Consider the following 13,908-nt stretch of genomic DNA (forward strand, 5'->3'; position numbering starts at 1 on the left):
CTTTCTTGTGTGTTTTCCTTTTGTAAAATAGCATTCTATTCTTATTTGCATGGATACAATATTTTCTCTTACTTGAAAACAGCCAAAGCGTTTTTGTTAACTTTTCCTTTCCCTCCATTATCTCTGTTTTCCCCTTTATTTTCCTGTTTGTGTTTATCTCTTAGATGTTAGAGATTTTCTCCAGATAATCAGTTCCCTCTGCCTACAAGGAGTGCAGCTCCTGTGGGAATTCTCCAGCTACTCACATATTGTCATTGGAAGAATAAGCAGTGATGACTTCAGAGGTCCCGCTGGAGCCTAATTTGAGGTAGATCCTGTAGGAAACTCCACTTACCGTGTGATCCCCCCTTGTGTAGCTCAGCTCCCAACAGTGAATCATCAGGTCCCTAGGAATTCCACTAGCTCACGAGTAGCATCCCAAGCTGTGGTCAGTTCTTCCCTTTTCCTTTAGGGAAAGAGTCCCAGAGTTCTCTCCAAATGTACCTGATTGCTCTTTGATTAGGGCTTCTTGGCAAGTTCAGTAACTTCTGAGCCCTAGGTGAGGGACCTTGGCTCCAGAAATAGCTCAGATCAAGTCTATTCACTAGAAAAAAAAAATGGTAATTAGACATGAGCGACTGGAGAGGGCCACAAAACCTTATTCCCCAAGGGTGAAACTCTTAGGGAGCAAGGTAGACACTATTGTGTGAGAGGTGGAAGTTTGCGCAGTTGGATGAAGAAATGTGGAAGGAAGGAGGCTGTGTTTATGGCTGCGCTGGAGGACGAGGTGCTGGACGCTTACAGGTACCCGGCGTGCGCCCCCTACTCACCCCTACCGCTCACATTGAAAGGCTGGGGCGCTGGGGCCTGGGATGGCCGGCGGCTCCGAGGCGGGAGCTACCTTCCTGCCACCGCCTTGTCGTCTGTCCTGAGCTGTGGGCAGCTGAGGGCCTCTAAGTACTTCGACAGCTCCCAGCGGGCATAGCTCATGGCCCTGCTGTCGCAAGTGAGTCCTGGCCTTGGCCCGCGGCCTCGCAGGCCCAGCAGCCGCCACGTGGCCGTGCAGGTGAACCCACGCCGCGACGCCTCAGCACAGTGCTTGCTGGGGCTGTGCTCGCTGGGGCACAGGGCCCGCGACCCTGAGCCCCGGCTTCCCCGCAGTGGCTCCCCGCGGCCCGTGCGCTTCCTGCGCACCATCACCATGTACTGGTCTGCGGTCTCCCGCAGCCTCGCAGCCTTGCTGGAGGGGACCGAGGTGGACAGCGAGCAGAGGCCCCAGGGCGCAGGAGGGAGAGTGAGGGCCGCCGCCTGCCAGGCCCCAAGGCTCCGAGGACGGAGAAGCTTCGGCGGCGAAGAAGGCGTCCCAGCCGCCTGGGTCTCAGGAGGAGGACCACGCCCAGGCCGTGGTGCAGGTGAGCTGGGAGCAGCCCGGCGGATCCGCCCAGGCTGCCGCCGCGGGAGGCCCAGAGAGGTCAGGCGGCCCCCAACAGCCCAGAGCAGGCGCTGGCGATGGGGAGGGCCCTGGACGGCGGTGACCAAGGCCAGAGGGGTCCTTGCCATGGAGCGTGGAGCCGGGCAAGGAGCGCCTGCGCTTCCAGTTCCTAGAGCAGAATATGGCCATTATCACTGCAAGGGCTGTAACATCCGCTGGGAGAGTGCCTGTGTGCGGTGTGTGCAGGGCACTAACAAGGCTTACTGCAAACAGTTTTGCAGAACTTGTCAGAGGTCTTAACAATCCTTGCCGCGTGGAGGACATCACCCGCTGAAGCTGTAAAGGTACTAGATGTTCCTGCCCCGTGAAACTTCGCCACGTGGACCCTAATCGGTCCCATCGTCAAGACTTGTGTGGGAGATGCAAAGGCAAATGCCGATCCTGTGACAGCACATTCAGCTTCAAGTACATCATCTGAGCGTCTGAGCGAGCGCAGAGCGCAGAGCAGGGCCGACTGCGGTGTGCTGTGGTGCAGGCCCGGGGCGTCCTCTGGGGCCCTCCCCTCCCTCACACTACTTCCAAAGGCAGTATGTTTTGACAGAGCCTCCAAATAAAGCTATTGCCAAAAAAAAAAAAAAAAAAAAAAAAAAAAAAAAAAAAAAAAAAAAAAGAAAGAAAGAAAGAAAGAAAGAAAGAAAAAAAGAGAGAAATGCGGAAGGAAACCCTGGGAGCATACCAGCATTTGCACACCAAAGCCTTCCTTAACCTTGTTAAATGAGTCTCAGCCCTCTCCTCAGGGCAGTGTAAGGGAGTCCTCCCTGCCCTGGGCCAAGGGGACAATTAGGTCTAACAACACAGTGCTGATCAAGTCCTGGGAGGACTTCCACAAACCCCAGCCCAGAAAGCCCTCCACCCAGCAGTATTTTAGCAGCGGGGAGGGGAGAGGAGAAACAAGTCTGCAAAAATGCCAGTCTGAATGCAGACTGGGTGCTCAGTTCTCAGCTGAGGTGCCCGCCTGGTCGGTCAGGTCTATTTTCCTCATTAACTTTTTTAAAATTTTTTTATAGAGAGAGATAGAGCCAGAGAGAGAGAGAGGCATCCCTAAATGACCACAACAACCAGAGCTGAGCTGATCAGGAGCCAGGAGCTTCTTCTGGGTCTCCCACATGGGTGCAGGGGCCCAAGGACTTGGGCCACCTTCAACTGCTTTCCCAGGCCACAGCAGAGAGCTGGATTCGAAATGGAGCAGCTAGGGTTCGAATTGGAACCCATATGAGATGCCAGCACTGCAGGCAGCAGCTTTACACACTACACCACAGCACAGGCCCCTGTAATTAATTATTCCATCCATGAAAAAAGAATGGAGGCAAGCTGGATGCTGCTGGTGACAACTGTAGAACTCACGTAAGACCCCATGGAATGCCTGCTGTGGTGGGCTGTGTTTCTAATTCCCTGGACCCAGTGTCCCTTCCTGTAGAGTGACCACACATCCCCATCCTATTCACTGCAGGTCCAGCTCCCTGACCTTCTCTGGCAAATGGAAAAGGGGAGAAATTGACATTTGTCCTTGCTGGAGCCTCTTTAACAACCAGTGCATAGGCTGCCACTGTGATTGGTTATGTAAGTGCAAGGTGAAATGAAGCCTCTGTCAGCCTGGATCCCTGGGTGACTGCAAGGAGCAGCACAATTGGAATGGATGGTGTCAGAAACAGTGATAAGCCATGGAGACTTCAAGCTGTTGCTGCAGCATAATCTAACCATAAAGTGCAAGACTGTAGATACAAGCGTGAAAATGAATGGGGAAATGCCAGCTCTCGGTGGTGAGGAAAATGACCTTGGGACACCTCCTGCCAGCATCAAGCAGTACTAGAGGCAACTGAACTAAATAAAAGACAACCATTTCTTACATGTTCACACCATTCTCTCAAGATTCAAAGTCACTGGAGAAAACATCTAATTTCATCAAACCTAGGTCACCTACCTGTCCTCCCACTGTACTGCAGGAGTAAGAGAGGGCACTGAGCCTTTCAGGCATCCCCATTTACTTCTCCTCTGGAAACCATCTAAAGTACAGAAGGGCAATTACCTCCAAATAATCGAGATTTTCTCTTAGGAGGAGGAAATGGATTTATGTGCAAAAAGCAGCAAGAAATATTGTGTCTCCTGTACCATTCTCTCTGCTTTGCAGACATGAAAAACATAAATACAAAAGATTTCTGACTCCCTTTATTTTTTATTGTTTTTAATTTTTATTCATTTATTTAGAAAAAAGAGAAAAAACTCCCATCTGCTGAGTCACTCCTCAAATGTCCATAATGGCCCCCAACGCCAAGAGCTTGGAACTCAGTCTAGATCTCAACATATGGGTGGCTGGGACCCAATCATTTGAGCCATCACTACTGCCTTCAGGGAGTGCATTAGCAGGAAGCTGGACTCAGGAGGCAGAGCTGGTATAGAACTAGGGCACTCTGCTATGCGATGCAGGCATCTAAACTGCTGGACCAAATGCCCACCTCCTCCTTTATTTTGAAAATGTTATTATATAACTGGTTTCCATTTAATATAATAATAGGGTTTGGGACACTCCTTCCCAAAATATGAATCTAGGTGACCAGAATGTGCCATCCCTCAAGTACCTTTCTGGTGGAAGGATTATTTTGAGTTGATTATTTCAGGAAACTGTAGACAGGAGCTTTTTTTTAAAAAAAATTATTTATTTGAGTTACAGAGAGACAGAGATCTTGTATCTGCTGGTTCACTCCCCAGATGGCCACAACAGCTGGTCCTGGGGCAGGCTGAATCCAGGAGCCAGGAGGTTTATCCAAGTCCCCCATGTGGGTGACAGGGGTCCAAGCACCTGGGTCATCTTCCACTGCTTTTCCCAGGCCATATGAGAAGCCAGTGTTGAAGGCAGTGGTTTTACCAACTATACCACAATGCCAGCCCTGACAAAAGAAAAGCTTTGAAAATAGAAGTTAGTTTTTTATAAGAGAAATTTACATCTGTAAAGAAGTCTCCATTCATAAAGCTGTTGCCTCTCTGCAGCAGGCAGAGAGGGATGATTCTGAATCACTAGAGGCACCCATGGTGTGTGGCACAGTGGGCTGGGTTCCAGGCTCCTGGTTTGGCCTGGCCCAGCCCCCATCACTGCGGTCATTTGGAGAGTAAACCACAAATGGAGAAGTTTGTATCTCCCTCTCTCTCTGTAACTCTGCCTTCCAGTGATTAAATAAATCTCAAAAAAAGAGAAAAAGAATCACTAGAGACTTCTATCAATGGAGAAGGTACCAGCTAAAGTTTACATAACACACTTCGCCCCCTTTTTATGTTGTGCTTCCTGGTCATCTATTTTAACTGGGTCTTTTCCCATATCCTTCTTACTTTGTTTCCAAGAATGATTGACTTTAAGCATAAAATCAAAGTCATTTTTTGGGCGTAGACTCTAAAGATTTACTTATTTCAGTGGGCTATTTCCCATCTATAGAAAAGGGATACACGCTGTTAAACTTGGGCTTTTCTCTCATAAATTTGCCTTAGGTTACAGGGAGTTCCAGCCACAATAAGTGGAGGAGAAAATGTTTTTCCTCCTTTCAATGTTATGACATAACTCCAGGATAGTATGGATCTATCTAATATTTTCTTTTTCTTTTTTTTAAGATTTATTTATTTATTTGAAAGGCAGAGTTACAGATGCAGAGAGTGAGAGAGAGAGGTCTTCCATCCTCCAGTCCACTCCCCAGATGGCCTTAATGGCCGAAGTTGGGTCAATCCGAAGCCAGGAGCCAGGAGCCAGGAGCATCTTCTGGATCTCCTTTATGGGTGCAGGGGCCCAAGGACTTGGACCACCTTCTACTGCTTTCCCAGGCCATAGCAGAGAGCTGGAGCAGTAGAGGTGCAGCCGGGACTAGAACTGGCACCCATATGGAATGCCGGCACTACAGGAAGCAGCCTCACCTGCTATACCAACCATAAAGGATATAGCTAATTTAAGCCAATCCTTTTATTCATTTCATATCATTGCTCTGTGATAGTTAACTAAACTAAAACCTGAATGCCCCTAAAGAGGAATATCTAAGTTTATTTCTATTTTAAGCAAAACAGGAAAAAAAAATCTGCAATGTATCAAACAGCAAAACTACAATTTAACAATATTTATTTTATTTTATATTTTTAATTAAATGCTTATTTATTTTTACTTGAAAGGCAAAGAGACAGAGATATAGAGACATAGAGAGACATTCCATTTGCTAATTGACTCTCCAGATGCACTCAACAACTAGAGCTCAGCCAGGCTGAAACTGGGAGCTTGAATTCAATCCAAGTCTCCCACATGGGTGGCAGGGACTCAAGTTCTTGAGTCATCACTGTCTCCTAGGGTACACATTAGAAGGATGCTAGAATTGGGAGACAAGCCAGGACTACAACTTAACCATTCAGGATATGAGCATCTTAATGACTGAGCCAAATGCATGCCCTGTAAAGTTATTTAGGCAATGAGTGGAGCAAGGGGAAATATGAGTTTATATGGCAAGGGAATTGCTAGGTTGTAAGGTACGCATATATTCACTTTGATAGATGCTGCAAACAGTTTTCCAAAGTATTATTAGATTTTTACAGTCCCACCAGAATTATATCATCAGTGTTTTTCATTTCAGTCATTCTGGGGGATGAACAGTGAGATTGCTTTGTAGTTCTAATGCATTGCCTTGATTTATGAGATTGAGGTCTTTCATATATAAACTATATGCCATATATGAAATATGTTATATATTTTATTTTTAAAATGAACTTATTTATTCAGCATATTTTTAAAAAAAGATTTATGTTAGGACGGCGCCGCGGCTCAATAGGCTAATCCTCCGCCTTGTGGCACCGGCACCCCGGGTTCTAGTCCCGGTCGGGGCGCCGGATTCTGTCCCGGTTGCCCCTCTTCCAGGCCAGCTCTCTGCTGTGGCCAGGGAGTGCAGTGGAGGCTGGCCCAAGTGCTTGGGCCCTGCACCCCATGGGAGACCAGGATAAGCACCTGGCTCCTGCCATCAGATCAGCACGGTGAACCAATGGCAAAGGAAGACCTTTCTCTCTGTCTCTCTCTCACTGTCCACTCTGCCTGTAAAAAAAAAAAAAAAAATTATGTTGTTTATCTGAAAGAAAGCGTTAGTGAGGGAGAGAGATCCTCCATCCACTAGTTCACCCCTGAAACGGCTACAATGGCTGGCACACTAGCAGGGAACTTGGTGCTGGCATTGCTGGCAGTGCCCTCTGTGCCACGATGCCAGCCCCTATTTATTCAATATCTTCATGGTATATGAACACTAGTTCAAATCCCAGTTCTTCCACTTCTGATCCTGCTCCCTGCTAATGTACCTGGGAAAGCAGTGGAAGACAGCCCAAGTGCTTGGGCCCTACCACTCAGGTGAGAGACCTGCATGGAGTTCTGGACTCCTGGCTTCCAGAGTCCCAGCTTTGTCCTGGCCCAGACCCAGCCACTGTGGCCATTTTATAAAAAGGAACTAGAAAAGAAGGGAGCATTTTTAGGTGAAAAATAAGGAGCTTATTAAGGCAATCATCCACCACCTTTTCTTGGCCTATGAGTCAGAACTCATGCATTTAATAATGAAGGGTCAAGGGTGCTCCTATTAAGGATGAGGACTGGAAATGGAAATAGACATGGGACTTTCAGTTAATTGTCATCAGATAAAGGGATTGGTTACATGTTGACAAATAGATTTCTATCTATTGCCTTAGCTATCTTAGCTACTTTCTTACTTACTTATTTAAAGGTTATTTATTTATTTATTTGACAGGTAGAGTTATAGTGAGAGGGAGAGACAGAGAGAGAGGTCTTCCATCCACTGGTTCACTCCCCAAATGGCCACAACGGCTGGAGCTGGGCCTCCTCTGGGTCTCCCATACTGGTGCAGGGGCCCAACCACTTGGACCATTCTCCAGTGCTCTCCCAGGCCACGGCAGAGAGCTGGACCAGAAGAGGAGCAGCCAGGACTGGAACCAGTGCCCACATGGGATGCCTATGCTGCAGGCGGAGGGTTAACCTACTTAGCCACAGCACCAGCCCCTATCTACTTTCACTTATGTGTACGCCAAAGCCTCATGGGGCAATATTTTTAGCATTGTCTGTCGCTCCCCCTCTTCATGGAGGAACGACACTAAGCCCTGCCTAGGCTTCATATCCGAGTCACGGCACCATTATGTTGCTCCCCCTCTTTGTGGAGGAACGACACTAAACCCTGCCTAGGCTTCATATCCGAGTCACGGCACCATTATGTCGCTCCCCCTCTTCATGGAGGAGCGACACTGAACCCTGGGCTGTTCTTTCGTCTGCTCGGCCCTCCCCGGGTTTGCTGCTGGTTCTTCCCGGGTTGGCTACTATCCCTTCCACCTCCGTGGAAGGGCGGTTCCCCCTGGCCACTTTCCCCACTTCCGCAGGGGAGCGGCACACCGCCGGCCGGCTCTCTTGGGGGCTGCACAGGTGTTCCCTCAGATGTTCCCCTTAGATGTTCCTGGTGCATGCCGTCTCTCTCCTCCTATATAGTCCTCTTCCACCAATCCCAACTCGGCTGCCCACACGCCGAGCACGCTGCTCTCCTCCAATCAGGAGCAAGTCCTACAGTTTATTGGCTGAACTGGAGGCAGCTGTGTAGAAGCTGTTTTCTTCTCTCCCAGCGCCATATTGTGGGAGAGCAGATGCATAGAATAAGTCTTAATTCCAGTAACTTAGTCTAGTCCGAGTTGCTCCCCACATTGTCTAACATAGGCATAGCACTGATGAATGTTTATATTTTGTCATTTTAATGCACATTTTTCAAACCAATTCTAAAAAGCAGTACCAGCATCACTTTTGGTAGTAGATGCTTGTTTTTCCCTTATCTGTAGATAAGTGTCCATTTCCACCATTTCCACCGAACAGTGATTCCCAGTGTGGCAATGGCTGCTCAAGGGTGCTACTACTCTAGGGGAGGAAAGATTTATTTTTCTCATAGACTGTTAAGTTATGGCTGAGTTACCTACCACAAAAGATAAATTGACAAGAAAAACACACATTTATTTATTCTAAGTTTCACATGATATAGGAGAACTCATAATGAAATGACAATCCAAAGTAACAAAGAAATTTGTATAGTTTGGTAAAAGGTTTATTTATTTGAAAAGTAGAGAGAGAGAGAGAGAGAGAGAGAGAGAGAGAGAAGGAGAGATATCTTCTATCCACTGGTTAACTCCCCAGTTGGTTGCAACAGCCGGGCCTGGGCCAGGAGCCAGGAGCTTCCTCTGGATCTCCCATATGGGTGCAGGAGCCCAAGCACTTGGGCCATCTTCAGCTGGTTTTCCCAGGTGCATTAGTGGGAAGCTGGATTGGAAGTGGAGTAGCTAGAACCATACAGGATCCCAGCACTGCAGGCAGAGGTCCAACCCTCTATGCCACAGAGCTGCACTCTCTCACAGTGTATATTTTGCGCTTATAACATTTCATTTAGGACTAGCTACATTTCAAGTGCTCAATAGCTAGAAACTTAGAGAGAGAGAGAAAATATTTATTGCACATTTACTGTATTAATTATGCTTAAAAGTAGCTACATAGCTGATAAGAAAGGTTTTATAAAAAATATTACAGCCACTGTTTTAAGAAGGAATGATATACCATTATTTTGCAACTATAAATGAAATAGTATATCTAGAAAAAGATTGTTAACCATTAAGTAAACATCAGAAGAGGATGATACTAATAGATTAATTAGGCTGACAACACTGAACTCTGATTAATCTTGTCCCACTTTACTATGTGTCTCCAATTCGATGGAAACACCATCAAGAGAGTATTCCTGATATTGGAATTGGACCCTCTAAAATACATGCAAAATGTGGTCCCTTAAAGTTCCCTAGTAGTCCCATCTGGGATGCCACATGTTATTGGGATTTAGGGTGACATACGGTATTGAAGTAGACAGGCATACAGGCTAAAACTGATTAGATTTGTGAAACTGGAAGACCACGCCTTCACCACACCCACTGTGTGACTTCACACCCTACCTGATACCTTCACCACGCCCCTGTGTGACCTCATCCCCCTACCTGGCCACACTTGGGTGCCAACCAGCCAATCAGGTTAATTAACCACTCCCCTTTGGAAGTGGGTTAAAAGCCTAGGACAAGATGTATCTAGGCCCGCCTTCTCTTCTTCCCTGGCCTCTTGCCAGGATGGGGCTTGCTGTAGGCACAGGGCCTTCAGGCCATGTGCTCTAGGTTTTCTGGCCTAGATGCTCATGCATGTGGCTGGTTCCTGGTACTCGATATGAACCCTGATTTACCTCTCTCTCTTAATAAAGTTCTCACCCTCCTATGCATCTTTCTCACTAAATAAAGCTTTAAACGTACCATGCTGCCTTGTTTATCTGTGCTGGTATTTAGAATTCTCTAAATATTAGGCAAGAACCCTCTTGGGCTTACTAATATTGGGGATAAGTAAGCATATGGTGAAATAGTATGGCACCCCAAATTCCGATAGCACATGTGGAATCCCGGATAGCAATTCTGGGGAACTTTAAGGGGCCACATTTTTGTATAAATTTTAGGGGGTCATGTCTGATTTCAATATCATCATATGCTTATTAATAAATCCCCAATATTAATAAACCCGAGTAGGTTCTTGCCTAATATTTAGAGAAAAATTCTAAATACCGGCATAGATAAACGAGGCAGCATGGTACATTTTAAGCTTTTATTTAGTGACAGAAATCATAGGAGAGTGAGGGCTTTATCTAAGAGAGAGAGGTAAATCTGGGTTCATACCCAGCACCAGGAACTAGCCACGTGCAAGAGCATCTAGGCCAGAAGCATGGGGGTGGGGGGTGGCCCAAAGATCAAAGGCCCTGGAGGCACAGGGCTGCAGCCAGCCCACTCCTGGCAAGAGGCCAGGGCAAGGGAACTGGAGGAAAGAGGGGACACACCCTGTTCCAGGCTTTTAATCTACTTTCAAAGGGGAGTGGTTAATTCACCTGATTGGCCAGTGGGTGCATAGGTGTGGCCAGCTAGGGGCACGAGATGACACAGAGGCATGGTGAAGGCGTGGTCTTCCAGATCACAAACCTAATCAATTTTAGCCTGTATGCCTGACTACTTCAGCTGGGTTCAGACTCTGTGGACTGGGTCTCCTGAGACCACAAACGCCTCAGGCGCTAACCAGACCCCTGGACACCAGCTCGGGCATGTCAGCTCAGCAGAGGACACCATGGCCTCCATGGGCCCTGCTCCTCCCAGCACTCCTTTCCAGGCCCTTCCAGTGACAGGCAGTTTGCCCAGAACTTAATCTCCGAAGGAGGAGGCACCCCAGAGTCCCTGTTGCTCTGCCCCCTCAGGCTTCTGCCCTGGAGAATGAGCTTGGATCCACTGTGCAGGAATGGAGAAGAGCTTTTCAGCTTCCCTGATGTCCACCTGGGCAGTCTGGGTTGCTGGTTTCTGGCCCACAGGTAAAGTTCTTGCCCTACCCTGCATAGTGCTCCCTTACTTTTTCTTTGCAATTGTTCCCTCCCCCTGCCTAGTGGGGCTCTATGAGTTTTGAAACATTTGTGATTCAGGAACTCCCCTCCTCCACTGCCTCCTCCCTCAATCTTCCTGGTCTTCCTGCATTTCTTCCTTCTTCCTCTTGTCATTTCAAAAAAAAAAAGAAAAGAAAAGAAAAGAAAAGAAAAGAAAAGAAAAAAACATTTATCTGAGAGGCAGAGTTAGAGGATACAGAGAGAGAGACAGAGAGAGAGCTGGAGAGATCTTCCATCTGCTGATGAGAGAAAGAGAAAGGGGGATGGAGAGATCTTCCACCTGCTGATTCACTCTCTAAATGGCCAGGAGCCTGGAACTCTGCCCGGATGGCCCATGTCACTCTCCACTGCTGTTCCAGGGAGCTGGAATGGAAGAGTCCCAGCTGAGACTTGAACTGCTGCTCTTATGAGGTCCCATATAGGATGCCTGCCTCACTGGTGACTGAATAAACTACTCTGCCACAACACGGGCCTCTCCTCACTCATTCCACTCTGTTCAGCTCCCCAGCACTTCACCTCAACCACTTCCTCCTGTGTCTCCTTGGATGCAGTTCCTCTTCCCTCTCCTCAGTCTCTTCCCACCTGCCCACCCCCTCTTCCCATGGCAGGAAGGGGCTGCCACATTTTGAGAAGAAGAGGAGGAGTGCATTTCTCTCAGGGAAGAAGCCCTTGGGTCTTTGCTGGGGAGGCTGAGTGAGATGGCAGCATCCACAGGTGCTAGACTTCCAGGCTGAGTGGCTGAGGCTCCTGAGACAGACCTCAGACCTGGGCTGGTTTGGCTAATCCAAGACAGTTCCATACCCGGGCTCACCAAAATAGGCAAGTTCCAGTTCCAGCAAGTGGAAATGCCCGGTGACAGCCAAATGAAAGGGGACACTTTGCTTTGCCACCCAGTGCCAGGGGAAGATCACAGCCCCTCCTTGTGGTGACTGGGGAGACACCACCTAGGAGGTTACAGACACCCAGGCCTCCTGGCTGGGGCAGGAGCAAAAAAACCAAGGAAGCATCACTTTCAGACTTAGGTTCACCAGGACCTAAGTGCCCAGGAGGAGATGGCCCTTTCCTGTCTTCCTGGCAGCTTGGAAAACCTCAGTACCTTGGGCTCTGGTTCTCCATCCTAGAGACACTGTTGCTTCCTGTGCTTAAGGACCTCTGGAGGAGTCTCTCTGCCTCTCAGTGCTGAATTGTCCTCATGCAGTGTACTAAGAACCACCTCAGCCAAAGTAGGCAGGTGTGGAGAGCTGCTAGGTCCAAAGGGGCTCAGCCACATGACATTCTCAGTGTCCATCAGGGACAGAGTCCTGTATTGTGATTCAGGTCTGAACTGATCCTGCCATGACCCTGTGCTTCCTGCCATGCCCATGGTGTGACTATGCCTCATGACTCTTGGCCTTAAAAGGTATGCTCAGGAGTAGGTTATTTTCCTGAAAGAGACCACAGAGTTCTCTATGGACTTGACCACAGTGGCCAGGTGTGCAGGTCTTGGTCTCCAGCAGTGCACCTGCAGCCACCAATGAGTATAGGATGGGGAGCCTGCTCTAAGTTCAGGATGATGGTTTGAATTACAGTCACTGCTGAAAACCTTTCCCATGCTCCTAAAGGTATGTCCTAGTGTCCTCTGAGCAGTTCCTTCTTCCACTGAGCATTTCTTAGGTGCTGGCTGTGACCAAGAATTGCATCATGAGAAAACCCAGGGTCCCTCCCCCATGACACCCACCCCTGCAGGCTTGAAGAGAGGGCCTTGAAGGGGCATTGGCTGACTCCCAGGTCCTGGGAGAGAGCAGGTGGGTGCATGGAGTGAAGGGCAGTGTAGAATGGCAACTAGCTCACTTCAGTCCCAGGGCCTTCAGCCCAAACCTGCAACCAGGTGTGGCTGAAGCCGTGAGGAGCAGGAAAGAGGGTCTACTGGAGCCTTCAGGAATTTAGCATCTTTATCTCAACTTTGGGTAGCAACCCCAGAGCTGGCTTAAAGAAAATATTTGATGTAGGCGGAGCCAAGATGGCGGAATAGTGAGGGCGCGCACCGATAGTCCGGGAAAATTTAGTTTAATAAAAGGGGAGTTACGGTAGCCTCAGAAAAAAAGAACCAGGAAAGTATTGCAGAGGAAGCTCTTCTGGATCGAGTGGCTGTGAATCGGAGGACCTACTGGGAGAACAAGGTCGCCCACCGCGCGGAAGCCGAGCCGCGGGACCGAGCCGCGGAAGCCGCAGGGTCTGCGCGCCAGTGCTCTAAGGGGAGTGCATGCCACACAGACAACAGCGGGGAGACTTGGGACGTCCAGGGCTCCGAGTCCACACATCGGCGCTGGAAGGGGAGGTGAGCTCAATAACCCGAGACATTGGTGGGGAAATGGGGGTCAGAATCTAGAGGGGGGCCGGAAAGTGCAGCAAACTCACTACCTGAAAGAAGGAAAAAAAAAAAAGCTTCGGGGTTTCTCTTCCCCCTAACCTTGCAAAGGTTGCAGGGCTGCAAGGCTTGAAGAATTCCCAAGAGACAAAGAGCAGGCCCCCTCTCTGGATTTACATATCAACAGCGGAGAGCTAAGGAACTGAGTCACTACAATTCAGTAGCCTAGGCAACCCAGTGGGAGTCCAGAGGAGCCTAAATGGACTCTGGGGGTAGAAGCCAGAGACTAGAAGCTAAATACCATCAATTCTGCACAGCCGTGAGGTGCGGTGTTACTTACCCCCTGAGTAAATAAAATAAATAAATAAATAAAAAGAGAGAGATTTACCATGCATAACCTGAGGGTGTCACCTTTGCATACCCTTAACCAGGAAGAACCAAGCAGAGCTCTCAGCCGGCACCCATCTCAGGCCTCCAAGGCTCCTCCAACAGCAGGCAGTCCACTTAACACGGACATAGTAAAAATAATAAAAAAAAACGCACAGTGACGCAAGAAGAATTAACTATGCCAAGTAACAAACACAGAAATCGAGGGAACAAGA

At 48.4% G+C, this 13,908-nt stretch overlaps 1 long non-coding RNA gene and 1 pseudogene across 1 annotated transcript in view; one reads left to right on the forward strand and one right to left on the reverse strand.

Moving 5' to 3' along the window:
• Window positions 1–745: 745 nt before the first annotated feature.
• On the forward strand, window positions 746–1,889 carry LOC100347059 (zygote arrest protein 1 pseudogene; annotated as a pseudogene).
• A 5,097-nt stretch (window positions 1,890–6,986) lies between these two features.
• The window catches only part of LOC149123815 (uncharacterized), a 127,861-nt gene continuing 120,939 nt past the window's right edge, over window positions 6,987–13,908 (reverse strand). The window contains exon 6 of the long non-coding RNA XR_016214170.1: window positions 6,987–8,774. This is a non-coding gene — a long non-coding RNA (uncharacterized LOC149123815). The remainder of the gene's footprint in view (window positions 8,775–13,908) is intronic.

This window comes from Oryctolagus cuniculus, chromosome 10 (assembly GCF_051225735.1).
Source record: "Oryctolagus cuniculus isolate XC-2025 breed Fujian yellow rabbit chromosome 10, ASM5122573v1, whole genome shotgun sequence".
NCBI lineage: Eukaryota > Metazoa > Chordata > Mammalia > Lagomorpha > Leporidae > Oryctolagus > Oryctolagus cuniculus.